General features: G+C 38.7%; 1 protein-coding gene across 4 annotated transcripts in view; it reads left to right on the top strand.

The window, feature by feature from the left end:
* Positions 1-27,347, top strand: part of Hr4 (Hormone receptor 4) — a 212,462-nt gene that overhangs the window by 151,991 nt on the left and 33,124 nt on the right. Inside the window, exon 1 of one of the 4 annotated variants that reach the window (XM_065353510.1) lies at positions 13,396-13,946. The exons of the other annotated variants lie outside the window; for them this stretch is intronic. The gene's annotated coding sequence lies outside the window, so the exon portion shown is untranslated. Of the gene's footprint in view, positions 1-13,395; positions 13,947-27,347 lie in introns of those variants that run through there. 4 annotated transcript variants of the gene reach the window in all.

The raw sequence follows: 27,347 nt of genomic DNA, 5'->3' as shown, positions 1-27,347 counted from the left end.
AAGAGTACGAAAAAGAACGCGATGGCATCGGCACAAATTCAAAGAGGAAATTTCCATCCATCCATCGTTCGCTCGAGACTCGCGCCCATTGAAAAATTACGTAAAAGATGGCAGAGTGGTACGCTGGATTTCAAACGCACGTACGTAATACTCTCTGTATAAAATGTAAAAGAAGAAGTAAGTTGTACGTATAGAAGGAGGAAAAAAATAATAATAAGCAGAAAGAGAAAGAGAAGCTATGACGCCGGTACCACCGCCAGCCGCATAATACGAGTATACGAGTACGAGTACGTCAAACGATATATACGAGCATTCGATGTGTCAGTGTGTTAATGTGTTGGTCGTCGGTGTTTGTTGTGCGTTTGAAAATTCGGTCAAAGAACAACGAACGCCGATAAACTACGACGACGGCGACAACTACGGCGACGCCGTCGACGACAACGAACGTATAAGTCGCGACCGCGGACGCGACTACAACGTTTATTCAATGGTGTTGAAACGGAGCTGTAGTTTTTTTTTTCTGGGATGTGCCGCGTCGACGTCGTCGTCATCGTCGTCGTGTTGTGTCCTTGACAAATAGAAATATTTACGGAATATCATCGCGTTTAACCCGTTAACCCTTGCGAGTGAGAATTTTCGTTCACGAATCGCTACGCGGCCATCGATGTGGTATGGTCGGGTCGCGGCCGCCGCCGTGCTGTGCGAGTAGGAAATGAGTTTCCCCGGCTCCTGGCGCACAACCCGCCTGGCTTGAGGGAGTTTGATATCACGTCGAGGAGTGTCCTTAGGCCAGTATTAGGCCAATTTAGTGTTCTGATGTGATTCTTATCAGTGTTGGAGTGTTTTTTTGTGGTGCTATTTTTGTACATTTGGCTTGGAAAGTCGATCTGAGATCGAAATTCAGGCTGGAATTGAAATCGGGGCTATCGAAAATTTTGAAATTGATATGTCTGGCGGTGTTATCAGAAATTTGATCTATATTTTGGCGTTTTGGGAGGAGGGGAGGGGAGAGGGGAGGAAAAGAATTGTATTTAGAACCAAAAATGGAAGTCTGAAACTATTCCAATCATTGCATGCATATAATGATCTGGACTTCTTTTGAAACAGTCTGGCATATGACAATGGGAATAATTGCAACCCTCCCCCTGTCGCGAATTGCGATTAATTTTAAATAAAAATAAAATATTTCGACAGGTACCTAAATATATTTGGCTACATTTTGTAGGTAAGTTTAAATGTTTTGGTTATAGTTATTGTTGGCTACTACAAACTTTTATCTTCAAAATTGTTAAAATTATTGTTTTTATTCCACTGTAAATATTGAAATGAGAAACATCTCAAATTATAATTATTATTGAATTGATTATGAATATTCACGTTGAATACTTCCACGTGGGAGTCCAGGCCCAGACCCACCCACCGAATTACTGAGAAAATCTTGGTGGGCCGAGACATACATATTTGGGCCAATTAGGTAAAAGCTGAACCATTTAAAAAAATTCTGAATGAGTTCTTATGCTCAGTGTCCTGCATTTTTAAAAATAGGAGAAAAAATTTTGGCCTATTGATTGAGGAGCCCAAAATCAGGGCCGCTAAAATGGGATATCTCGGTGGGCCACGTGCTCTTGGGTCCAGCCCTGTGGGAGTCTCGCATATTTTATCAATAATTTGTCGTGAATATTGGATTAAAAATAGTAGACAAGCTCGTCGTCGTCGTTTCCTTATAAGCGGTAGGCCTGTTGGCCTGTCTGCTGCGGTGTGGAACCTGTTGAGGATGAGCCTGAGGTATGCGTGAGTTTCCTCCTTGGTCTCCCTCTGCTTCTCTTCCCCGTTGGCGTATATTGAAGGACCTGTTTTGGTGATCTTGTTTCCTCCATCCTTTTAACATGATTTCTCCAATCTTTCCTATACTGTTTTATCTTCTTCATGACTGGCTTCACTCCGAGATCTGCTGTTATTTTCTCAGATGGGACTCTGTCTCTGAGAGTCACCCCTGCCGTTCTCCTCATGAACTTCATCTCTGCTGCCGTTATTCTTCTTTTATCAAATTTCTTCAGTGCCCATACCTCGCTTCCATAAGTCATCATTGGTATTGCTAGGGTATTGTACACCTTCAATCTTGTTTATTTTCACACCTTACTGCTTCTCAGGGTCCTATTTATCAGTGTTCCTCTCTTCCCTCTTCTGGTGCATATACTCCGATTATTGTAAGAAAGTCTTTTTTCAATCTCATCCTTGCTGATACAATTCTTTCATGCCATATGTTGTATGAGTCGATGTTTTCGCGGTGTTTATTATGTATGTGTAACATCACTCCGCCTGCAGCTCTGGTTTTCTTGTCAACTCCACTGTAAATAACGATGTAATTTCCAGATTCGATTGTTCCACTTCCTTTCTTCTTTGTTTCAGACATCACGGCAAAGTCTATATTTCTGCTGCTTAGAATTCCGTTTATTTCTGCTTCCTTGGCTGCATATCCTCTTACATTCCAGTTTCCAAATTTGTATTTCCTTTCGTTAGCGTGTGTTTTTATTTTAACCAGGGATTCACCTCCGCCTGGGATCCCATAGTTCCATCCGTTTTCTGTTGTTTGTGAGTTTTGAGTAAGGTTGATTTTCGTCTGACTTGGTTACCAGCCATGCCAGATATATCACGGTGATAGGGCTGCTATCTAGGCATCCGCGCTTGCCTGGTCATCTTTTAGTCGCCTTTTACGACAGGCAGAGGGTACCCATAAGGATATTCTTGACACGTCCCTACACCGGGGGGGGGGGAGACAAGCTGTCATACTTAAAAGTGTTGAACAAATGTGTTAATTGCAGACAAGTCAATAAAGGTCCGTTTATCATTCCTGATCTTCCTCCTTTTCCTACTGAACGAGTCTCAAAAGTTATTCCTTTTACTTATGCTGGTGTCGATTACTTTGGTCCTTTACATGCAAAATGTTGTGGAAATGTAATAGTATATTACGTGACAGGAGCGGAAAGTATGCGATTAACGAGTGCGAAGTTTAAGGAGTGAGGCGAAGCCGAGCGACTTAAATCGCACAAGTTAATCGCGTTACTGTCCAATCCTGTCGCGTATACTATTTTAATTTCATATGAGAGGAAAATAAATGCTGAAATTTTAAAAAATGGCTAATTTCGAATTTGTAAACATGTGCGGAAAACAGTTATTTTCCTCCCTAGGGAGGAAAGTAACTGTTTTCCGCACATGTTTAGATAGATGCGTTAAAGACGTATTTTCCAACCACAAAGCTGTGTAGGAAACTACTCATTTTCCGATCATATGAAATTAAAGAAATTTTTCATCGTTATTTTCACTTGTTTAACTGTCCGAGCTATTCATTTGGAACTTGTCAAAGTATGAAAGCTACAGATTTCTTAATTGTTTTTCATCATTTTTTTGCGCAGAGAAACATGCCAAAAAATATGATTTCTGATAACGCAGCACAATTTAAAAAATTTAAATCTTTCATCGATCACGTCTGGAGAGAAAATTTAAGAAAGAACAACGAATTTGTTTCCTTTCTACTTGAAAATAATATCGAATGGAACTTGATTCCTGAAAATGCTCCCTGGATGGGAGGTGTTTAAGAATGTTTGATTTTGTCAGTGAAGAAATGTATTAAAAAATCAGTTTCTGGCATGATTAGTTTTGAAAACTTGAGAACAATGTTAAAAGAAATTGAAAATGTCTATTTGGTAATAAAGAATACTTATCCAATTTACGCAAAAAGGATAATTTTATTTAAAGGAACGCTGTTTGTTGAGTACCAAGTGTCGGAGAGCCTGTATTAATAGAAGAGGATGTTTTGAGAGGAAATGGAGATTAGGTGTAGTTGATCAGCTTCATATGTGATCTGTCATGAGAAACCCAGGTTAGCGTCCAAAACATAATTTTTATAGGATAGGCATTTGAAGTTTTGTATCTATGTGTTCGGCGATCTATGATTCGTAGGTCCGAGAAACCAAACTTGGACCACTTTTGGACACCAGGGGTGCCAGCATAACCTGACATTTTTTTTTTCAAAATCAAGGTTGCCAAAGTCCAATAATCAAAATTTCCCTAAATCAATTTTTTCGTTTTTTTTTTAAATTTCGCGCCAAAAATTTCGCTAAAACTGCTAAGAATGAATTATTATATAAAATAAAGTTATTTATTGAGTTTTTCAATTTTTTCAAAAAACTTGTTTGTGAGGTCTAGGCCTCAACTCGAAAACGTCAAGCTACGACTTGAATAAATAAATAGTCGACGGACAGGCGGGTGTCAATTGACAAACGCTTATTTGAGGAACACATAAAATATACATAGTAATCGGGCGCGAGATAAATACAGATTGATCAATAGGTGAACTGCGTCTGTGGCTAGAGGTACTATGCCTCCCACTCCGTCACAGTGAGTTGCGCTTGGCAGCTTGGCAGACTGGCAGACGTGTGCCAGTTGCCGCCACATTGTTCAAGGTGAAAAGAGTTGATTTTTCCAGCTTAAGCCTCATTCAAATTTCAATAAAATGGCACTAATCCTCCAAATGTAGGCCGATTTCCCCAAAAATTTGCATATTGACTGCTCAGAACATACTTTCCAAGAAAAGCACAAAAAAATTTGTTTTCACGTTTTAACCACCACAGGCGGATTCTGCACAATGAGTACTACCAATATCCATAAAAAAAACCAAATCGATTTGTTGGACACTAACCTAGTTTTCTCGTGACAGATCACAAGTGATGAAAAAAATCAAAATTTTACCGAATTGACCTAGAACGCTGAAATTTGGAATATACCCCATTTTCGACCTTCCAAATCGATTAGAAATGGTTTCAAGCCGTTTTGAGCAATTCTGGAGGCTCCAGCAAATTTCTGAAACTTGCAATTTCCAAAAAATTTCATCAAATGAATTTGGAAATCCGAAATTCACGCTGCACTCCAACTTGAACACACTATTAAGTCGGCAGCTGGAGAGTTTAAGCCATTTTGGACCCTCCAGCGACTTTTTAAAAATTCTTCGAGCCTCCAGTAGATTTTTGAAACTTGAAATTTACAAAAAAAAAAATCATCAAATGAAGTAGAAAATCCGAAATTCACGCTGCACTCCAACTTAAACACGCTATCCAGTCGACTACAGGTGGGTTCGAGTCATTTTGGAGACCCCAGGGACTTTTTTAAAATTCTTGGAACCTCTAGGAGACTTTTCTGTCAAAATAAACAATTCAAGGACTAATATCGATAGGTAATAAAAGACACGAACGTGCCGTTTAATTGATCAGACCTGAAAATTTTAAACCCTTTCGTGCGTAGGTGTATTTAAAAAACGATTACCAATGTCGATGGGATGACAATTGATTCATAATTTACAATACCTCACTATAATGAATTAGTGTTCCACTCTATTTTATAAGGGAACCAATGCAAAGAATGATTCCTCATAATATCGGAGTCGACCAGTCGACAGTCGATCGCAACGTTATTGTAATTTGATAACAGCGAAGAAAAGTTTTTCGCATCTGTTTAAGAAGCAGATAGATGCGAAAATCACTTCCGGGTTGCTCGGGTCGCCGATTAAAAGAAGACGCGTTATGTCGTATAGCGAGGTTGAAAAACGTCATTTCGAGACACGCGACCGACGTACGATAAAATAAAAACACTGAAAATGATCTCGGAATGTTGAGTTCAAGGGATTCACTTGTACTCTAAAAGGATAAACGAGAAAGAGAGACGAAACGAAAAAAAGAAAGAAAAAGAAAAACGCCCCGCCGAGCCTTGAAATTTGGCCAGATGTAACGATTGAAGGCAATATTTCTAATTATAAAGCTAGGTACTTATACTCGTTATATGTATGTATAGTGGCGCGCCGGAACGAAATAATTAGTATTCCGGGTTCTTAAAGACGGTCAGTGGATCATACGTCTGCAAATTTACATATGCCAGGAGGAGGCAGGAGGGGGGGGGTGCTGCGAAAAATGAAGAAAAAATGATACTTCGAGCAAGTTTTCACTGCCAAGAGAAGGGACGATATTGAAGGGAACCAATTGTCGATGACTTTTTGTTGGGAAAAAATTTGGTTAGTGTAAAAACTGCAATTTATTAGGCAGTAGAAAGAGTGGCGATGTGTGATGATGTGAATTTGACGTTCGTAGGAAATTTTCCAACGAATGAAATGAAATTCTCCGAAACCGAAACATCAGGTCGAATCGTTCCGAGATGAATTATATTTTCGCTGTTTAATCGCGAGAATCGCATATACTATACATAATGTATCAGTAGCAGGAAGTAATCATCAACGTACGTATAATACACATGCAGTATAATATGAATCGCGATGCGGCCATAGCGCGTCGCGCCACAGATGACCTCGAAAATTCAAAACATGAGACGTAAATACAGTTCGCTCGTTGTTACGCCGTGTAAAGGGTGGCATCGTATAATATTATGGTTAACGTTAAGAAAGAGAGAAAGAGGAGAGTGTTTTCAGTTTTTCCAGCGTAATTCGTCGTGTCGTTCTGGGTTAGTTTGAGTATTGAGAGGTTTTTTCACGTCGACGACGACGACGACGACGCCCTAAATCGAAGAAAAATTAACGAGATGTTGTGTAATATAATGATATTGCTGCCTGAAGTGATCCGTCGAGTAAATCTCTCACGTGCTTTTGAAACGAGTTTACCAAATAGGCATTAAATCAGTAAAATTGACATGAAAATGGTTAAAAATTTGAAAAAAAATGTCGAAATGTTACCAAAATTGGATAAAACAATGTCAACTCTTTGTGAAATTTACAGATAAGTGGCCACATTTGTATATGAAACAGAGCTGAAAATTCATCAATTGCGAAAATTTCTTCAACGGTTCTCAACATTTTTTTGAAATCGGCAAAAATCAGCCAAAAAAAAAACAAGAAATTAATAGAGCAATATTTTGAATTAATTTTGTGGCTTCAGCCTCAAAAATGGCTTCTTTAGAACCATCTTGGGCATTTTCTCCCCCCAAAACATCCCTCATTTAATGATTCTGCAGAGACTAAAAATTATCAAAATCTCAAAAGTTTCAACTTTGGGAACAACTGAAATCGTGAAAACTATTTCCTGAATGGATGGTTAGAGTGAAAATGTCAGAATAGGTTCCGACTACCGATCAAGTTGATTCCTGTTCCCTTTTTTGGCGATCCCTGAAACCATTTCAAAACTTTGAGGACCCCTGAAATGATTTCTTGATAATGTTTTAAATTTCAAGACTGGATTGTTTGAAAATTACGTATGGTACGGTTTTGAATTTTTTTCCAGTTTGTAGGCCCATAAGAGTTTTTTTTTGAAAGATGTGGTGAAAATCAGTGTTGCCATCTTTTTAAACATTGAAAATTAGCTAGAAAAATGAAAAAATAATGTTTCTTTGTTGCGTACAGGCTCAAAAATTTCAAAAAAAAAAAATACTCGGAGTAGAACTTTTTATGTCAATTGAGATATCAAAAAATTAAATCGAATTTTCTTTGTATTCTCGATTTTGAATAATTTTAAATATTACAAGAAAGTGTAATTTTTGCAGATGAGATGGAAATCTCGCGCAAATTGAAGTATTGTCATCATTTTTGAACCTCCATTTATAGGAAAATGAGCTAAAAGTAGTTAAACTTCTCTTAACACCTTTAATACGTATCCAGAATTGAACTTTTTGGTCGATTTTTCACGGGTTTTCATAATTTAATCAATTTTATGAATATTACGCAAAAACTAAGCCTTCTGAGGAAATTTGATAATCATCAAAATAGTAAAATATTAAATATGGGTGTATTCATGTACCATGGAGGGAATTCAGTTTAAACAGCATTTTATTATTTTACACAGCTTTGGTAAAAGAGGTTGTTGAATTATTTTTAAAAAAAAATTAAAATCTAGAATTGGAAAAAAGCTACTTCAATTTCTTTATTTTTATTATTCAGCATAAAAATTTACAAATGATATAATTTTTTCAGAATTTTTGAGCACGGGCGTGATGGAGAGAATATCATTTTTCAATTTCTCTAATAAATTTTTAATGCTTAAAAAAGTGGCAACATTGGTTTACATCTCATTCCTCAAAAACGCGTCTATTGGCCTGCCTACGAACTGAATATTGTTGAAAAATTGTACCATTTGTAGTTTGAGTTTCTCAAAAGCAACATTAATACAGAACTCATTTCAGGGGTTGATGGATTGTTTCAATGTTGGCCACTCCAGTTTGACCACACCCTAGTCTTGGTACTGCTACCTTTTTGATCTTGAGTAGGTCGCATTTGGCAGCAAGTGCTTTCATCATCCTTACAAAGTCCTTGATTGATGGCTTATCATTGTACTGTTCTTTGGTGATGGCATAAAGGATGTAATTTCCACCTTTTTTGAGCTCAGCTACTTCACCAACCTTAGCACCCCTTGACCTCAGAGTGTCCTAGTTGCCGAAAGCTCGTTTAAATAGGAGTGCAATGCCCTTGGACATCCTGAAGTCTCTGATGATACAATGGGCCCCTCAGGGCAAACTGTGGGTATTGTCTAAACAGATCATCCTCTAATTCCTCCAGGGTGAAGATCCCATTTGATTTAGTCTCTATCTTTCCCTAGTTGGAGTGTTGGATTTTCTTTTCTAGATCCTTTTCAGCTTGTTTGAGAACTTTCTCCACCCCAGCCAGGGTTATTTGGCCCATCTGTAGGTAATCGCTGTATGGCAGTAGATAACCCACAGCAGCCGCACAGTGGGACCTGAGCAGAATTTAGGAGGAAAAAAGTCCCTTTGAATGTAGTAGTTTTGGAATATGTCTGACTAGAAGTATTTTTTAGCGCTGAATCTGAATCTGATATCAATTTTTGACTATGGGCATTAGGGGGGTGAGGGGAGGGGGTAAAATCATAAAAATAGGCTTAAAAACCAATATGGGTGTCCTCATGTATGTTTTTTGAGGCGCTGAATCCGAATTTGATGATAGTTTTCATCTATGGTCATCAGGGGGTGTGGGAGAGGGGGAGGGAGGGGGTAAAATCATGAAAATAGGCTTAAAAACGAATATGGGTAATTGGGTATTCTCATGTATGTTTTTTGAGGCGCTGAATCCGAATTCGATGGTAGTTTTTATCTATGGTCATCAGGGGGTGGGAGAGAGGGGGAGGGAGGGGGTAAAATCATGAAAATAGGCTTAAAACCCAATATGGGTATTCTCATATATGTTTTTTGAGGCGCTGAATCTGAATCCAATATTAGTTTTTTGTCTATGGTCATCTGAGGGTGAGAAAAAGGGGGAGGAAAGGAGTAAAATCATAAAATGGGTTTATAAACCAATATGGGTATTCTCATATACGTTTTTTGAGGCGCTGAATCCGAATCCATTATTAGGTTTTGTCCATAGTAATCGGATGTCCAATGGTTTTATAATTATTTTTTTTGAATTTTGGCTGAAGAAGGGGCAAGGGAGGAGGTGGAACGGATACAGAAGCCCAGATCGAAAAACTAAGTCCATATTCGGATTCACCGTCCCCAAAAACATAACAAACGATACGTCACATGGTATTATTTTTTTTCAATTTTGGTTCATAAGAGGTGGGGGGAGGGGGTGGAAAGGGTAGAGAAGGCCAGATCGAAAAACTAAGTGCATATTCGGACTCAGCATCCCCAAAAACATAACAAACGATATGCAACATGGTATTATTTTTTTCAATTTTGGATCATAAAGGGTGGGGGGAGGGGGTGGAAAGGGTAGAGAAGGCCAGATCGAAAAACGAAGTCGATATTCGGATTCAGCGTCCCCAAAAACATAACAAACGATACGTCACATGGTATTTAAATTTTTTTTCAATTTTGGATCATAAAGGGGTGGGGGGTGGCGGTTCACCACGTTAGGGGTACGATGTTTCAAATCGGACATGAAATTTGCATTCAGAACCAAAAAAAAACAATTTTTACCCTTCAAAAGCTGGATTACCATAGAAAAAGGTTTCATGCCCCCTCCATTTCATTCTGATTCCACCATAGGGGGAGAAGTTGCAAACTTATCCCATTGGTTGAAACAAATTATGAGAAGGTATCAAATTTAGCATCTTTCAAAACCAAAATCATTACACCCCCGCCGGAATTCACCCTAAAAAATTTGAAATTAGAAAATTCAGGTACTTGGAAAATCACTAATTTTGATGTAATCTCTAGAAAAAAACGATTTTTGGGCACTTATTATTGGAAAAATCCAGTATACGATAGGTGATTTGGAAACAGCATAAAATTTCGCGTCTTTTGAGCCCAAAACCATTTTTCTGAAAAAATTTTTAGATAGAAAAAAAAATGACTAAATATAACAGTTTTTTTTGCAAAATTTCAACGTTTTTGGCTGCTAAAACCAAAAATTGCAAACCAACTAAAGCTCAGTTGCAAAAAATTTTCGATTCTTTCAAAAGTCTACACTTGGTGTCACATTTTCTTGCATTTGAAATTTTTTTAACTTACACCCTAATTTTTGAAAGCCAAGTTTACCATTTTTTTGAAAATTTCAAAATTACAAATTTTTTCTCCAACTTCAACAGCTTATAATTACATTATAAATAATTGTAAATTCAAAATTAAGTACATTAATAGAATCTACATCCCTTCAGCTTTCATTTCCATGTTTCAGAATTTTCCTACCTACTATTTAACTCACGCAAACTTAAAATGTACAACACCGCGCACTTATCAACATTACCTTCACCATTTTTCACATTCCTAGAACATTGAAGTTCCTCTATCTGTAATTCCAGGAAAAGTGGGTGGGGCGAGTTTTTAATGATTGTATGTGTTACTCTAAAGTATTTTCAAGTAGAAAACAAAGGTTTCAGGTGCATCCGTCAATTTGACTTTTTTCCTCCTAAATTCTGCTCAGGTCCCACTGTGAGCCGGCCCAACTGGGTGGTAGAATCTCTCTTTTATCCCTCTTAGTACAAGGTACTGCATTGTGGGTTGGTATACGTGATGTGAAAATATCAGAGAGTAGGGATGGCCCTGTTCACCATCAATGATCAACTGATCCATCCCCTTGTCAACTATGTTACATGCCACATTTTGGTTTTTGATATCAGCAAAGTGTTTACCAATGATCGATTGTGGACTAATAGGATTGTTAAACCTCGGTTTTTGTGTGTGTCTAAAAGTTGTTCTAACAAATATGACGCGTTGGTTGATATCTTCAAGTGTTAATCCATTTTTGTACGGTCCCAGAGGTGTGTAGTTTCCACCAGAAACCCTCCCCCCCTGAGGGGAGCACCTTTTGGCCTCCAGATTTTCTCTGGCCACCACATGTGAAGCTGTGTGCTTTTGAGCACACTTCAACACCCTGGCTGCCATGGCACCTTAAATTCTGGGCTGGTTAGTTTCTGGCTGACTACAGAGACCCTAGCTGTATCTTCATAAGTTGATTGAACTCCATCTTCTGCTATTGTTATATTACTAATGTTAAGTAAGTTATTGGCACACTGTGGTTTATTTAGCGCTATTGTCTTTCTGAGGTTGGATTGAGTATTAAAATAACACTCCATCATGGATGGTCTGCTCTTGTGGTGTTTGATAGTTTCTTACTGTTGATTGGTTTCTAACTGGTCAGCATCACCTTCACTCTGGCTCCCACTGGATGTGTCAAGCATTAGCGTTCTTTCAGCTTCAGGTATGTGTATTCTTTTCCTGTTGGGTGATGATGTTGACGTTTCATTCTTGCTACATTTCAGGCAGTGGCGTAGCCAGGATTTTCTCAAGGAGGGGGCAAAACCAGATTTTCAGGTATGAAAAATCGAAATGAGGGGTAATTTTCTGGAAATTTCATGAAAATGAAGGCAAAATTACTGCTCGAGCGAAGCAAGAGCAAAAATTTAAACGTACATTTTTGCATGTTTGCTTTCAAATTTTCGCTCGCTAGGGGGGCATGGCCCCCTTCGCCCCGCTTGGCTACGCCACTGATTTCAGGGGTTCTCAAAGTTTTGTTTTAGTTCCTGGATTTATTAAAAAGTGTGCAGGAATTGGTCTGAAATTACGTGTTTGAGACCACCTTGAACGTTTTCACTCCAGCCAAGCATACAGACAAATAATTTTCAAGAATTAAGTGGTTCCCAAAATTGAACTTTCTTTCGATCCTTTGAAATCTTACGATTAGATGAGTAAGAGGGAAGTGAAAACTCTAATGGTGATTTCAGTCGAGTTATTTGAGATTCGAGCCACCAAATCATAAAAAATATCACTCCGTCAATGTTTTCCAAATTTTCAACGATTATCATGCTGCTAATTTGCCGATGGTGGCAGCACTGATTTTGATGAAATTTTCAAAAAAACGCTTTTTTGATCCCATGTCCTACATTTTTGGAAATTTTCAAAGTACCATTTTGCAGATTTCATGTTGCTCTTGCTCGAAATTTACAATATTCCTGTTCCCTATTTCTTCATAGCTTCGAGCCACGACCTCAAGTGCAAACACTCGACGATTTGACATCAAAATGGCCCAAGTACGATACTCTTCGTTTTGAATAGTTTGGCTCATTTTCACATGTAGGTTAGATAAACTCAAAATTTCCCAAGTGGGTTGGAAAGCAGTGAAAAAGTTGAGATGATTCAAAAATTTTCAAAAATAAACAAAATACTAAAAAAATTGTGTAAAAAAAGTCAAAAACTGTTTGTGTAGCTTGCTTAGGTCTTTCGCAATTTTGAATGATGCATGTGGATGAAAAATTGAAGTTATTCAATGCATTACGTAATTATGCATTCGAACATTTATCCCAAATCTTCCTACTATAGGAGAGGGTAGGAGGGGGGCAGGAATTGCAAAAATTAATGGCGAATTTTCTTTTCAAGCGGATCGTTCTCAGCTTTTTCGAATAATGGCTCGATTCGTGTATTTTTGACGATCCGAGTAGAAGGTGAGAGAGGGGGGAGGGGGGCGATTTTGCATCGCGATATCGACGTAATTTCGGCATTTTTTCAGGGCAAATATACGTACTAGGCAATAGGTCGTATACGACGTACTCGTTATCAGCAGCAGCGCCCCCGCCTGCTCTGTGCGGCTGCCATGCCGCTCCGCCGCGCCGCTCCGTTCGACTCTTTGTTGTGCGGTGTGTTCTACCAGTGAACTATATAAGTTATTATTTTATTCGACCTTCCGCAGGTTCGGTAGTGTGCGTGTGTTGGCGCGAGAATGATGCGACTGTGCGCGGCGCGAGGCTAGCGGGGTTGGCAAGTTCAACGCACCTTATACCTTGTGACCTAAATAACGCACACAACGGCGGGCAAATACGTACACGTACGCTGGTACACGACCACATCGCCACCACTGCCATACAACACAACACGATCGCGCGCCTCACCCGCGAACGACGCGAACGCGATCGCGAAATCGACGCTGAGTCGCTGACGCTAAAATAGAAATAGCCGTCGACTGTATCGCGCGCTATTTTCGCCTTCGCCTTCGTCTGCCTTACGTATAATATGTACGAGTAGAGTAGCCTCAGTGGCCGATTTTTCGTCAACGTGCGTTTTTTTTTCATCCCACGTTTTTTTTAATTTTTTTTTTTTTTCGAAAAATTTTGTCTCATACGTGTTCTAGTCGTGATGTATCGTGAATTTTTACCTCGGTAATTTAGCGTTGAAAAATGTGCGCGTATTTACACGTGTCCGGCGATCGAGGCCCGAACCTTTGGTGATGTTTGTTTCTGCGCTGTTGGCCTCCACGTCGTCGCGATGAAGTGATACTCATCCTCGACTAACTGCCAAAAAATAATTAATAAAGGCTGTATTTTGTTCGGCGAAACGATGGTATCGATTTATGTGCGAAATTGATCTTTTGTATGGATGGGAGAGAAGCTCGGAGTGCGGTGTTTGTGTGTCGACCATCTGGATTGCAATCGAAAGCACAAATTGATTGAAAATTACTACTTGGACTACCGCGAGGTTGTCAGTCAATTCTCTAAATACCGGATAATCTTTACGTAAGTCATCTTCTTCATCGCAAGTTTATAGTATACGTAGGTCTATTCTATGTATACGTGCCTAAGCTATATGCTCGTGATAGCCTATTATAACTCTTGCAATTACATAAGATGTTATTCGCGACTGGAATTTTTACATCTTTACGAGCGTATATTATTATCGATGCTTTTTATATTAGGTAGGTATCTTGAATTTGAAACTCAATTATAAGAAGTACATACTATAGCGGTGCAATGGCAAATTTTTTCGTGCTCCGTTTTAATTGGCTGCAAGAAAATACATATAAATGTGCATACGTACGTATAATTTCATACAACAAGGTCGAAAGTAAATTATACGCGATATCGTACCCCCACCCCTCCCCTCCCCTCCCCACACCCCAACGCCGTCAACGCCACCACTATGTATAGGTAAACGTCGACCAACGACCGTGAAAAGGCGAAAGGGATTGGAAAGGTTAAGAGGTTATATCGCGATACCTCGTTCAATTTGCCCCCATTTTTTTGGGGGGAATTTTTAAAAATTATTTCAACAATAATGTCGTTGTTGTGCGAATTGAAATTTTCCTATAAGAAGTCGGGCAAGGTTTTGAAAAATCATTTGCAGCGCTGGAATTTTTACGACTTCTGTTCACGAGGAGGGGAGGAGGGGAGAGGTTTGTTGATTGGTTGCACCAAAAAAAAAAAAACATGCAAATTTCTAAAATGAAAATTGAATTTTAAAAACGTGTTTATGTTTTGAAGCAGAACGTAAGAGGTAAGATACACCTCTCCGTATTCCTCTGTTGGCGTATTACGTCACCGGAAACTGCGATTATTATTTATTCCATATTCGAGCTCAGTGAATGAAGTTACATCTTTGCTAGCGCTTATTTTTCCATTACAAAGTCTCCGTTGCTTTGGGACTGCAGGGAGAAATACTTCCTCGTGCATGATCGACTATATGTAGGAATAAAAAGCTACTTGATGATTGATTCTCCACCACCTTGGGACTAGGATGTAATCAGATCAGGTTTCGCCAAGATGGACTGTGCTGTTTTGAAATATCAGTTTCCTAGTATTTTTATAATTCTCAGAATTTCGACCTGATGCTTGAAATCATCGAAGTTGCTGAGTTCGATGAATTGTCAGGTGCGTATTTTTTGGCAAATATTTGGAAGGAGATGGCGCAGGTGCAGATCTTTTCGAGCGTTTGAAGAAGACAAAATGAATTATTCATCGAATTATAGCCTACTTATGCCATTTTTTTAAAGCAATTTTCAGGTTTCGGCCAAAAAAAATCTCAACAGTGAGGTGACTTTTTGGAAAAAAAAATGTAGAGAATACCTCCCTGGGTCACATTGTAAAAGTCTCCCCCTTCCCCCCGTCATAGATGGAGATCTCGCTCAAGAGGGGTTGAGACCTATTTGAAAATAGGGTTTTCACGTTTTTTTTTTTTTTTTTTTTATTGTTCCAAGTAAAATTTCTAACATGAAAGGTTATTGTCATTTTCCGTGTAGAATGAATTGTTGCGCAGATGAACGTCCTTGAACGTTGATGAAGACTATTCCATTCAAATTTTGAGTTGAAAAATTCAAGTGTACCCCTGAAAGTGAGACCCTATGGGTTCCCAAAGAAGCAGCATTTTCGAAGAAATGGTATTTTTTTCGCTCTAGTCTCTACTCAACCTGTTTTTGAGATAATAGCCCAGTTCCAAAAGATGATATTTGATATTCTGTCTGCGTTGACCTACAGGCAATTGCCATCACAATCTAAGACCACATTTTGAGAGTTCTATTAAGCATTTGAAAATTTGCAAATGGCCCATTTTCTATTTTTGAGAATTTTTTACTTTCAAAATAATTACTCATTTGGCATCGATTTTTATGCCAAGACATCGAAAAATGTCATTTCTGAAACTGAGGGAATATTTTGGTAAGCAATGATGTCAATTTTTTATGATTATTTTTGTTTGCTGGGCTGTCGGGGGGGGGGGGTGAAGGAGGCAGTTTGCCCGGGGCTTGCGATGACAGAAAAACTTGTTTTTTTTTTAATTCTCGAAATGGAAATTTTCAATGCTTTCGCCCTCACTTGAACTTATTCTTTTTTCTTTTTCAAAATTAACATACTAAAAAAAAATATTTCAATTTCTGAACGTTTAAAAAAAATGAAAAATAAACTTCTTGCATAAAAAACATCGTTTTTAGTTCTTTCAAAATACTTTTCAATAGTTCATGCGACTGTCCTCTTTTTTTTGAAAATCAATTTCCCCCCCCCCCCAAACACATTGTTTTCAGGCCTCTCAAAATCAAATTTGCCCTTGCTTCGCTCGGGGCAATTTGTTTCTTGTTTTGAAATAGAGAAAAAATCACATTTTGAGACCCCAAAAATCCCAAAACAAAAAACGAAGATTTTTATAAGTCATTTGAATATGATATTAATCAACAACAAAATGTGTATTGCCTACATCAGTCGGCAAATTTTCAGTCGAACTCCATCCCCCTTCCCCTCTCAAAAAACCTCTACATATATAGTTTCGTCCCTAGAAATGGAGCTAAATTATATGTACTTATTTGCCCCAGGCTCATAGAAAGAAAAATTCAAAACACAATTCACTCAGAATTCGACGTTTTGGAAATTTTCAACTGCTCATGCTACTGGACCATTTTCCCCATAACAAGTTAGGTAGGGGCTAGAGCAAAAAACTGCAATTTTTAAAAAAAAGTGACCTCTTTTCGTGAACCCATATTTTCCCATTCAGGCACCTCCGAAATTTTTCATGTTAGAATTTCAACTTAAATGAAAGTCTGCATGAAAACGGAAAAAAACTTGTGGGGGGGAGTAGGGTCATCCAAAAAGGACTTTACCATTTCAATCGCACGTATATAAATGTTCTGCTCAGCACATCATTCTATGAAGAAATTCATTTCCAAAGCATTCCCCAATCTACTAATTACATATCGCACCTCGGGAGTTATAAGGTCACATCTCAAAAAAGTGAAATTTTACAGGAGAGTGATTTTCTTTTTTTTTAAAACTTGATTCATTATTTTCATCAACTTATAATCAATTGTGAGGAATGAATAGCATGTCATTTTGAAGATTGGGTATCCTACCTTCATTTAGCATAAGAATATTTTGAAAAATAAAATCTTAAAGAGGAAATATTTCAGTGTTTGGAAAACATTTTGAGTTATAACCTTTCATAAAAAGTGATCTGGAGGCGAAAAAAAGCGTCCAAAAAAATTTTCATGATAACAAAATTGTAGAGAATTAAATTTCCAATCGACATAATGTCGTTAGTTTTTTTCTAGAGTGCTTAGTTTTTGAGTTTTTCCCAAAAAACTAAAATTTTAATATATATGCAAATTAATTTTTCTGAAAAATGTTCTATTTTAAAAATTTTTTGTTTTGGAACAAACCTACAAAAAATACACTCCTTGTGATTATTTTACATCTTAAAAACGTTCAACACTATCGAAACTGGTTTCTGACACTTTGTATGTGCAAATTTTACTCAAAGAAAGAGGAGTTTTTTGAGATGTGACCTTATAACTCCAAACAACTTGCAATGTTGTAGAAATTTTGAGTTAGGCCCTTTGCATTTTTTACATGATCTAAGCAGCATACCCGACTCAAAGTGTTATTTTTGGTTGCAGGGGGTCATGCAAACCCCAAAAATGCAAAAACATCAAAATCAATTTTTTTGAGATGTGACCTTATAACTCCCGAGGTGCGATATCACAGACATTCCTCTTGTTTCATCACGAATTTGAAATCGTGCAAGTTGTGCTCGACTTTTTTTTCAGTTCAACTTTACTGCACTGAGCTGATTATTGAGCACCCCACCGCAATTCATTTTTTGTTGAATTTTATGGAGAGGGTGTTCATTTTGAGTCTCTCTGGCTTCTTTCCACGCGGACAGTTCAACTTTTTCATAAAACTTTCTTGCTCAGTACCCAAGCTTTCGATTTTTAAAAGTTTTGACATGATAAAAATGAGCTGTTGTGTGTAAAAATGTATATTTTTTTTTTTTTACAAAAATCGCTCTGGCAGCCGAACGTTTATACCAAACTTACTTTGTGGGGAGTGTTTTAAAAATGGAATTCTTCAAGGAATTCAGTTCTGCCAAGAGATCGGCGCTAAAATGCACTGTTGTCTTATACACGTGCGTTTGAAATGGTAAATTCTTTTTTGGATGACCCTGTATTTTGGACAACTATTTTATTGAAGAATTGGCCCCCCTCCCTCTATTTGTCCAAAAATTTCGTTTGTTTCAGTTTATTATTATTTTCTCGTTCATTTTTCGTCCACTATTTTGCATGCAAGCAACATGTTCAGATGGCCTCTCATTGTCGAATTTTCAAATTTGATTTCAGGAAATTTTTGGATTTTCAATACACCTTTGCCTCCAACTCTAGTTCTCTTATCCATAAATTCAAATTAAAAAGTTCATTTTTGTACCACATTACCTTGAAAATGTTCAAAATTCTGTACCAATAATCCCCTTGCTCTCCTTTTCTTCAGATTTGTTTTTTTATGCCGATCTAACGGTGTATTTTTAATTTCTGGAAATCATTTCCATTCGAACGATTTTTGCCTTCATTTCGCGCATACGATATCGAGTGTCTTTTCATGATACTGGTCGACCCGACGTCGTCGTCGAGTCGAGTCGAGTCGAGCCACGACTTTCACCCGAATTTCGCGCATCATCGAACAATAGACCGTACGTACTCGTACGTCCGGTAAAATTGTGGTAAATTTATGCGTTTTGCATATCTATACCTTAATTTCCAGAGTATGCATAACGTATGATGTATACGTTTATGTATCGCTTATGCTAACGGTAACGCATCGTTGAAGCGATCGCATTACAAAAGGCTCTTTGCCCGATGAAAGAGAGACCATATCTCATTTTTTATGCATTTGTGTCATGTGTGGAGAAATTTTTACGAGCCTGGAGTCGTCGACGTCTTGTCAGTTGTTGATTTATCGGTGGGGAAGTCGAATTTTAGGTGATAGCTGTAAATTTCAGATTGCTTCGGGGATACTTTGATTGGCCAAATTTTGAGATTAGGTTTTCAAAAAAAAAAAAAATAATCAAGATTTACAAAAAAAAAGTGCCCGCCATTTTTCAATACTTTGGCAAATTCCTCTCATTAGCTCAAAAATGGTGCTCTGTGTGTGAATGGAATTCTCATTCAATGGAGGATATAAATTCGAACGTATTGTACGAGTACGATTCGTGGAATCACACAGGAAGCCATGGTTAAGAGCAACAAGGCGGAAGATGAAGTGAAAAAATTACCAGCACGACCTCGAAGGAATCTGCTAAATATTTCGCCACCTATTGATAAAATAACATCGCGTCGATGCAGAGGGAACATTTTCATTGGCTGTGAATACGTTCCACAAATCGAGCTCCCTTTCTCCTCCAAGCTTCGACTACAGTTCACCTGTCTGAAAAAATGACTTAGATGCCCGTTCAAAAACGACGAGCAGAAAAATCCAGGAAAATGTCGTCACAATGGAAACGTTAGATCACCCAGTCCAATAATACCGAATGAAAAATAGTAAACCTCTATAATAACGGTGTATCACGAGTGACAAAGAGGGAAACACCAACACGTACCTACTCGTAGAAGAGAAGAGCGCACTTACCTGCGACGAAGGCAGAGGTACCTCGCCAATCGCCATGCACTCCGTTATACGTATTATAGTTACGTGAAGCGAAGTTGAGGTATGGTTTAGTGCGCTGGTGCTGGTTGTTGTTGTCGTCGTCGTCGTCGTTGTGCAAAGTTAGCACCATCGGCAAGGTCTCCCCTCATTAGTTGCTGAAAAGTGAAAGTCAACAACTTAGGTTATTCCGCTCTCGACCCCTCCACTCGCGGTGTTGGAAGACAACATACATATACTAGCACTGGTTGTATAGAGAATGAGAGAGATAGACTACTTCTCTGCCTGTGTGTGTATGTGTGAGTGTGAGTAATTGGTAGAGAGTGATAGAGAACCTGAGGAGTGCGGTGCAGGACGCAGACATTACTGCATCACACGCCAATACGTACTCTTATATATGTGTGAATACGATATAGAAAGAGAGAACGAATGAAAAAAAAACCAGTACCACCTCCAAACGTTATGGGCCCTATGTACAATTGGCATTGAACCGAACGTCGCCGCGTACACATTGCTGTTCAGATCAATGAACTTGTTGAAAATGGGGACGCGGTCCGCGAGCCACACAGCGCCATATTGACTACATAGGCATAAGCGTATATATGACTCGAGTTGTGCTGTGTGGTTGTACAAGCCCCAAGCCCCCTGTAAACTGTATGGTACCGTTCATCTACGACGACGACGACGTCCGAGTTACGTAAATGTTTTTTCTTTCTTTCTTTCTTTCTTTCGAGCAACCGGTGCGGTGAAAGAGACAACGAGGAAGAAAAGAATTCAATTTCTCTTTCATTACGTGGAAGTGTCTTGTGTAAGACTCGGTAAGCCAGTTTTTTTGCTGCGCACAGAACACGTATAGCTGATTTATTTAGGTGCTCGATGATTATGATAGGAGTGGTGGAAAGTTTGAATTGGTTTGGTGTAGGTATTGGTTAAGGGAGGAAGATTCAGTGGGTGTTCGAAAAGGAGTTAAGGTTTCCCCATCTGAAGATCCTTATGTTTGTTCATTTGTGAGTGTCAAAGATTTGCTTTTTTTCTGCCTCAACATGACAGAAAATCCAAAAGGTATCAATTTCTTTCTAAAAGTTACCCAAAAGTATCGTTTTTTTGCCAAAAAATTGTCAAAAGGTCTCGAAGGTCTCGAAAATCTTGTTTTTCGATGAAAATAACGTAATGCATCATTCTTTGGTCAATACTCGCATGGTTGCCAAAAAATCCTGCTTTTTGCTAAAATTGTCAAACTTTTGTTTTTTTTTCCAAAAATTGACAAAAATTCTAGTTTTTTAGCAAAATTGCCTAAAAGGTTCACTTTTTTCAAAAAATTGCCAAAATTCGTCAAAAATTCTCGCTTTTTGGCAAAATTACTAAAAATTGTCTTTTATTGCCGAAATCTCACTTTTTTCTAAAAATTGACCAAAAGTCTCGCTTTTTGCTAAAAATTGACCAAAATTCTAATTTTTTTAGCAAAATTTCCAGATAGTTTTATTTTTTTTCAAAAATTAATTCTAAAAAAGTCTTGCTTTTTGCAGAAATTATCTGTGTTAATTTTTGACAAAAATTGTCATTTTTTTGCAAAAATCTGCCAAAATCTCACTTTTTTTGAAAAATTGTCCAAAAGTCTCGCTTCTCCCCAAAAATTGACTTTTTCGTCAGAAATTGAAGTAATTCTCAGTTTGTTGCGAGAAATTATTAAAAAGCTGCAGTTTTCCTTTATTAAAAACCAGAACATTTCAATATGAAATGCAAAAGTCTCGAAGTATGATAATTTGTATTATGTGTCTTGCGTATTTTGTAATTTTATATTTTACAATTAATTAATAGATGAATTTTATTTATTTGTTTCAGGTGAGTAATGAATTTCTAGCAAGAGATGCCTATTTAATCATTTAAGGACGAGAAGAACTAAAAAAGTATGTAGATACATCTTACTTTTCACGTGTTTATTATTCGTGAAAATATACGAATTTTTAAAAATGAATTTGAAAAATCTCAGTGCCCCCCCCCCCGTTTCTCCGTCACTCCTTAGTCAAAAAAAAATCAATTTATCCGAAAAGTTTACGTATACCTATTTGTAGGCCAAATTCCTTTAAATGATGACCTTCTCAAGAAAAAAACCCCTCCCTGATTATCGACCAAGCTATTTTGGACCCCCCCCCCCCTTGTATTGAACCCCTTCAAAGTTGAAAAAAAAACAATAATTGAAATGGAAGACGAATTCTGACCTGAAATATGAGCTTTTAAATAAATTTTTGCAGAATTCATTTTTCATTTTCATATTTTGATTTTTTTTTCAGTTTTGTGGGTATTGATTTTTGTTTTTTTCGTTTTCTTGACTTTTTTGAATAATTTTGTAAAAATTATAAAAAATTCCTCGTTTGTGAGAAAATTTTAGAAATTTGGGCGAATCGCTGTATGTCGGCATTAATTAACCACACGAGAGCGAATTTCGCCATTTCCAGTCTTTCTTGGGCCTCCCTTTAATTTTTGCATAAGTATTTTTATTATGAAAAAAGCTGGTCAAAAACCCACTCTTGAGGTGTCCCCTCTAGAATCGGCTCAAATGTGGATAAATTCGTTAAACAGGTCGAGTATAACACACAACTCGATTTTTAGCTGCCCAACTTCATATTCACGCCTTCTGGAGCTAATTGAAAAATCGCACTGGAGGCTCCAGAATGGCTGGAAATGGCGAAATTTGCCCTCGTGGGGTTAGTTCATGACAAAATACTGCGATTCGCGCAAATTTCGAAAATTTTCTCACAAACGGGAAATTTTTGATTTTTGAATATTTTTATTTTGAAAAAAAGCTGGTCAAAAAACCACTCTTGAGGTGTCCGCTCCAGAATCGGCTGAAATGTGGATAAATTCGTTAAACAGGTCGAGTACAAACACACAACTCGATTTTTAGCTGCCCAACTTCATATTCACGCCTTCTGGAGCAAATTCAAAATTCTGGAGAAATTGAAAAATCGCACTGGAGGCTCCAGAATGGCTGGAAATGGCGGAACTCGGCCTCAGGGCGTTTGTTGTGTTCGAAATACAGTGATTCGCGCAAATTTCGAAAATTTCCTCGCAAACGGTAAAATTTTGATTTTTTTTGGATTTCTTATTATGAAAAAAGCTGGTCAAAAAACTACTCTTGAGGTGTCCGCTCCAGAATCGGATCAAATGTGGATAAATTCGTTAAACAGGTCGAGTATAACACACAACTCGATTTTTAGCTGCCCAACTTCATATTCACGCCTTCTGGAGCAAATTCAAAATTCTGGAGAAATTGAAAAATCGCGCTGGAGACTCCAGAATGGCTGGAAATGGCGAAATTTGGATTTGGGGGGTTAATATCACTTTTAGGACTTATTTTGAACATTTTTACTGATCAAGTACGTACTTTTTTTTAAAAAAGCATAAATCACCAAAATAATCAATTTTGGATTTTCAAAAATTCTCCAAAAATCGAAAAATGAACTTGGGCAGCTGAAAATTTGGATTTTGGGGTTTTAGAACATGCTCTTTCCAAAAATCGCGGTCCCGTTCAAATCGGAGGCGGACACCTCAAGAGGTTCTCTTGTGAGTAGAAAAAGAGGATCAGATCTGGAGTTCTCCTGAATTCAATTTTAATCTGGTCAGCTTTGAGTTTTGATCGAGTTGGATCTGTTCAGACCTGATTAAATCCAATAGAGGGGAACAGATTGGATTTAACCGGATCTGAATAGATTTGATCAGTCCTCTGATTGATGAAACCGGATCATATTGGGGATTCCTGGATTTAATTATGTGGATCTACTCAGCAGACCTAACAGCTAGGGTAGATCTGATTGAATCTGACAATATCACTGATCAGACTCGATCATATTTGATCATTTTCCCCCGAGTTTGTAGCTGTGCAAATCTAAGAATACATAGATGAAAATTTAGTGCTGAACTCGAAAGTATCAACGGTAATACATTTTGTCAACTCCACTTCCGGTCGATATCTTTCTGCAGCCAAAAAGATTGGTTTAAGGCAAAAGTGATGGAAAATTTTGATGTGACTTATTCTGAACTTGGGATTTTTCAACTCGACGTCAAGATAATTATAATCTTGAGCAATATTCATTCATGTACCACCAATCATGGATGCTCGTCAAAATCTCTGTTACTCCATTCGTTAATTTTTGTTGAGACTTTGGCTAAAAAATCTCAGCATCTTGTCGTTGAAAATGTACCTACTACGTACATATAAGAAGAAGAAAAAACAGGCCAATAAATCGCGAAGAGAGAAGCAAAAAGAAGAAAAAAAACGCTCGAGTCCCTGCGTTAGAACCGTCGTTAATGTTAATGTTAATGATGATGAACCTCCTTGAACCGGCGCTCAACAAACTAGCAACGCCACGCCGCCGCGTCGCGCCGCGCCGCTCGCGAGTATCAAGTGTGCGGCGTGCGCGAGTGCGAGTGAGAGAGAACGAGTGCTAAGGTGGTCCAAGAGGCTGGGGCGGACGTCGATACAACGTTAGATCAGTGGCGCGTTTCAATCGGGCCAAGGTATTACCGTCACCCTGGGCTTGAGCACGGGCATCAGGTATTATAGGTACCTACTACAACACTACGTACGTACGTTATAAGAGTATACTTACCTGAGCTTGTAGGTATACTGTATATTGTATACGGTGTACAGAGAGTGAAACACCTCCACTGCCCGTCACCATCACCGTACCTCACACAGCTCGTTCAGCTTCCAATATTACTGTATAGTTGACAATGTTGTTAGTACGCGCCGCACCGCCGCCGCCGTTGCCACCCTCCTCCCTCCCATCTCAGGTATATCGCTATTTTTACGCCTATCGAGTTCACTGGTGCATAAAGAGATGTGAAAAAATTTCAATTACAAGAACGGTGTTGTTGCTGCTGCTGCTGCGATGGCGGAGGTGTCGATGGTGTTCAGGGACGAGGCCCGTTAGGTACGATGCCCTTTTGCTGAGCGCGCTTGCGCCCGCGCCTGCGCCTGCGCCTGTGCCGACCTAATGGCTATGCTATGGCAAGCTGGTAGTAATCCATTCAACTCGTTAGAAGGGCTGAGTGAGATGCTTGTGAGCCGGTTTGTGAGCGATGGTAATGAAGGAAAATTAACCGAAGTGGTCACGAGTCAGGGTTATGTGTCAACGACACGGTACCTTGAGAGATGGTACCAGATCAAGGAGACATTCTATGTAGCCAGAACGATAACGTCGAATGCCTGGTGATCTTCTTATAGATGGATTGATTGGCGATGCATGTGCAAGACAAGTGTGTGTTTTTGGTGAGGTGGTTTTTGATACATCTCCATAAAGGCAGTTTGGAGGATGAAAATCTCGGTTCTGTGATGAAATGCAATTTCCCTGATGTTGTATCATTGGGGGGGGGGGGTATTTTTCATATTCTGTTGCACCCTGAGTGCACAACTTGCTTTAATGTGGTGGTGGTTGACTTGGTGTGTCATGCTGAGGGAGATCAGGAGCAGAGGTCGTTCGATGAGAGATTCTATTCAGATGTGAGAATCTACTCAATTTTCTTGGTAATCTTTCATTTTTTTTGTTCAGCCAATGTGACCTTGTGGTCTCAATTCAGATTCAGATGGAGAAGTCACGTGCCTTCAGATAGGACTGCTTTTTTTGCCAAGAGCCTCGTGTGGTGAAAATTGGTCCAAAGTGCTACACCCCTCGTGATCGAAGAGGACCAAATCAGAGTCCCTCCAAAGTCAGTCCTTTTCTCGTTCGAACTCTAGATGAAAAAAAATGGTTTATGGTTAGGATGTCATAAAATTTGTGGAATTCGATTTACGATAGAACTTGTGGTCGTCCAAGCACACATTCCTTCATTCGAAAAGTTCACGTATATTACGTACGCAGACACTATGCAGTCACAGTCGGACAAACGTAATAAAAAACCTGTGAGACGATACATTGAGCGTCGACAGCAACGACGACGACGACGATGGAAAGCGAAGGTGGAAAAGGAAAATGTAAATGTAAACCAACGGTTGTTTACACAGAGAGAGAGATGAAGTTGAAACTGAATCTAGTCTGAACACGTATTCCTCGACTGCACGCTGTTGCCACTCTCGGTTTCTTGGGCGGCCTGGCTGGTGAAAAAATACGCGCATTTCCACCAAACAGGAGGAAATCATCGGAATGCGAAATTATAATACCTACCTAATAGAATGGTTATAAAGTAAACGCATGCATTACGATGGAATTATTATGTATTGCGCGCAGTACTGACCTATATTCATGGGTTCTGTTTCTCTCCCTCTTCTGCATATCCCTCGTCTGCACTCTGCAGTGTTGTTTTCTTTGTTATGGAACGCGTGCTTGTATATGTATTGTGCATCATCGATTTTCCTTGTAGCTCGTGTGCATGTGTATTTTTGTCCAACATGTGTGCGATGATTTTTTTCCTTTTTTTTTTTTAATGGAGTATTGAACTTTGACCCGTATCGGTGCTGAGCTTCCGATTTGTGGCCTTGTGATGTAGTGATTGAGAAGAATAGGGTGGTGGTTTTTAGAGTTTGTTGATAGTACGTTGAAAAATTATTCTCACTGGAATAACTTCAAAATATGAATCATCAGTCTGAAGATTTCGGAGTCGTAGAATCCGGATATCAATTCCTATATGTAGTTGATCTTTTTGCGAACTGTCGAGTCATGATCCATCGATCTAGTTTTCATTTCTGAAAAATGACCAATTCGCAGGATCTACGGTCACCAGTCACAGATTCCCATCGTTGGGTTGCGGACCAATTTCCTGTTCAGTTGACAATCCATCCGTCTGTGGGAAAAACCACATCATGTCACCATGTGGTTGGAGAAGAGACGAAGTGGGCACATGAATTTATTTTTAGGTATCATTGTCACGCACGCGAATTATCGCAGTCAAATTCACCTGGCCAACATCACAACGCACATTACATTATATGCTAGCTAATGAAGATGACACGATTCTTAACGCACACTGTGTTAGTCCAAGGCATCGGTACATTTTTCATAATTTTCGCTCGATCATTACCTATACGGGGTCGTTAACGCGCGCGTGCGATATGAGTTCGTTATTGTCGAAGACGTCGACGAAAATAGCATCCGACGTAAGATGCGATTTCCGCGATACAGCAGCGGCGCGGAAACACCTCGAAAAACACTTCCTGGATTTCAGGGAGTCATTGGTTGGTACTTGGTATCAGTTGAGAGAAGGCGAGCGATGATGGCGGACGCAGAGAGAAACAGAGGTAGCACCTACTAGATTTTTTTCTACTGTCGTTTATAGTTTACTATGATAACTCGACAATGATGTGGGAAGTCAGACGGAGTGACGCGATGTTATAGGTATCATGGTTTTTTGACTACGAGTTGATCCACCCATGTAATTTGTTGGAAATGGCTAATTTCAAATTGGAACGCAGTTCTGGCTATTTAGTATGTTTGTTGTGCGTCAAAATGATGAAAATGATGGGAAATGGTAGCAGAGCGTGTGTCGATTTTCTATTTTGTCAAGTGTTTTTTTGAACGAAATGAGCTAGATGAGGATTTGAGTTTGTTTCCTCCAAAATGTGAACCAGTAAATGGTAGCAGAGCCTGTGGATTTTTCAGATTTTTGTTCTTTTCATTCAAAAGTAGCAAAAACTATGGGAAATGGTAGCAGAGTCAGTGGATTTGTTGGATTTTTTCTTTTTTCATTCAAAAGTTGTAGAAATGATGAGGAATGGTAGCAGAGCATGTCTAAATTTTATTTCTAGTGATG

Source organism: Planococcus citri, chromosome 2, assembly GCF_950023065.1.
Source record: "Planococcus citri chromosome 2, ihPlaCitr1.1, whole genome shotgun sequence".
Lineage (NCBI taxonomy): Eukaryota > Metazoa > Arthropoda > Insecta > Hemiptera > Pseudococcidae > Planococcus > Planococcus citri.
Note: the sequence above shows the minus strand (reverse complement) of the source record. Positions and strands in the feature narration are given on the sequence as shown.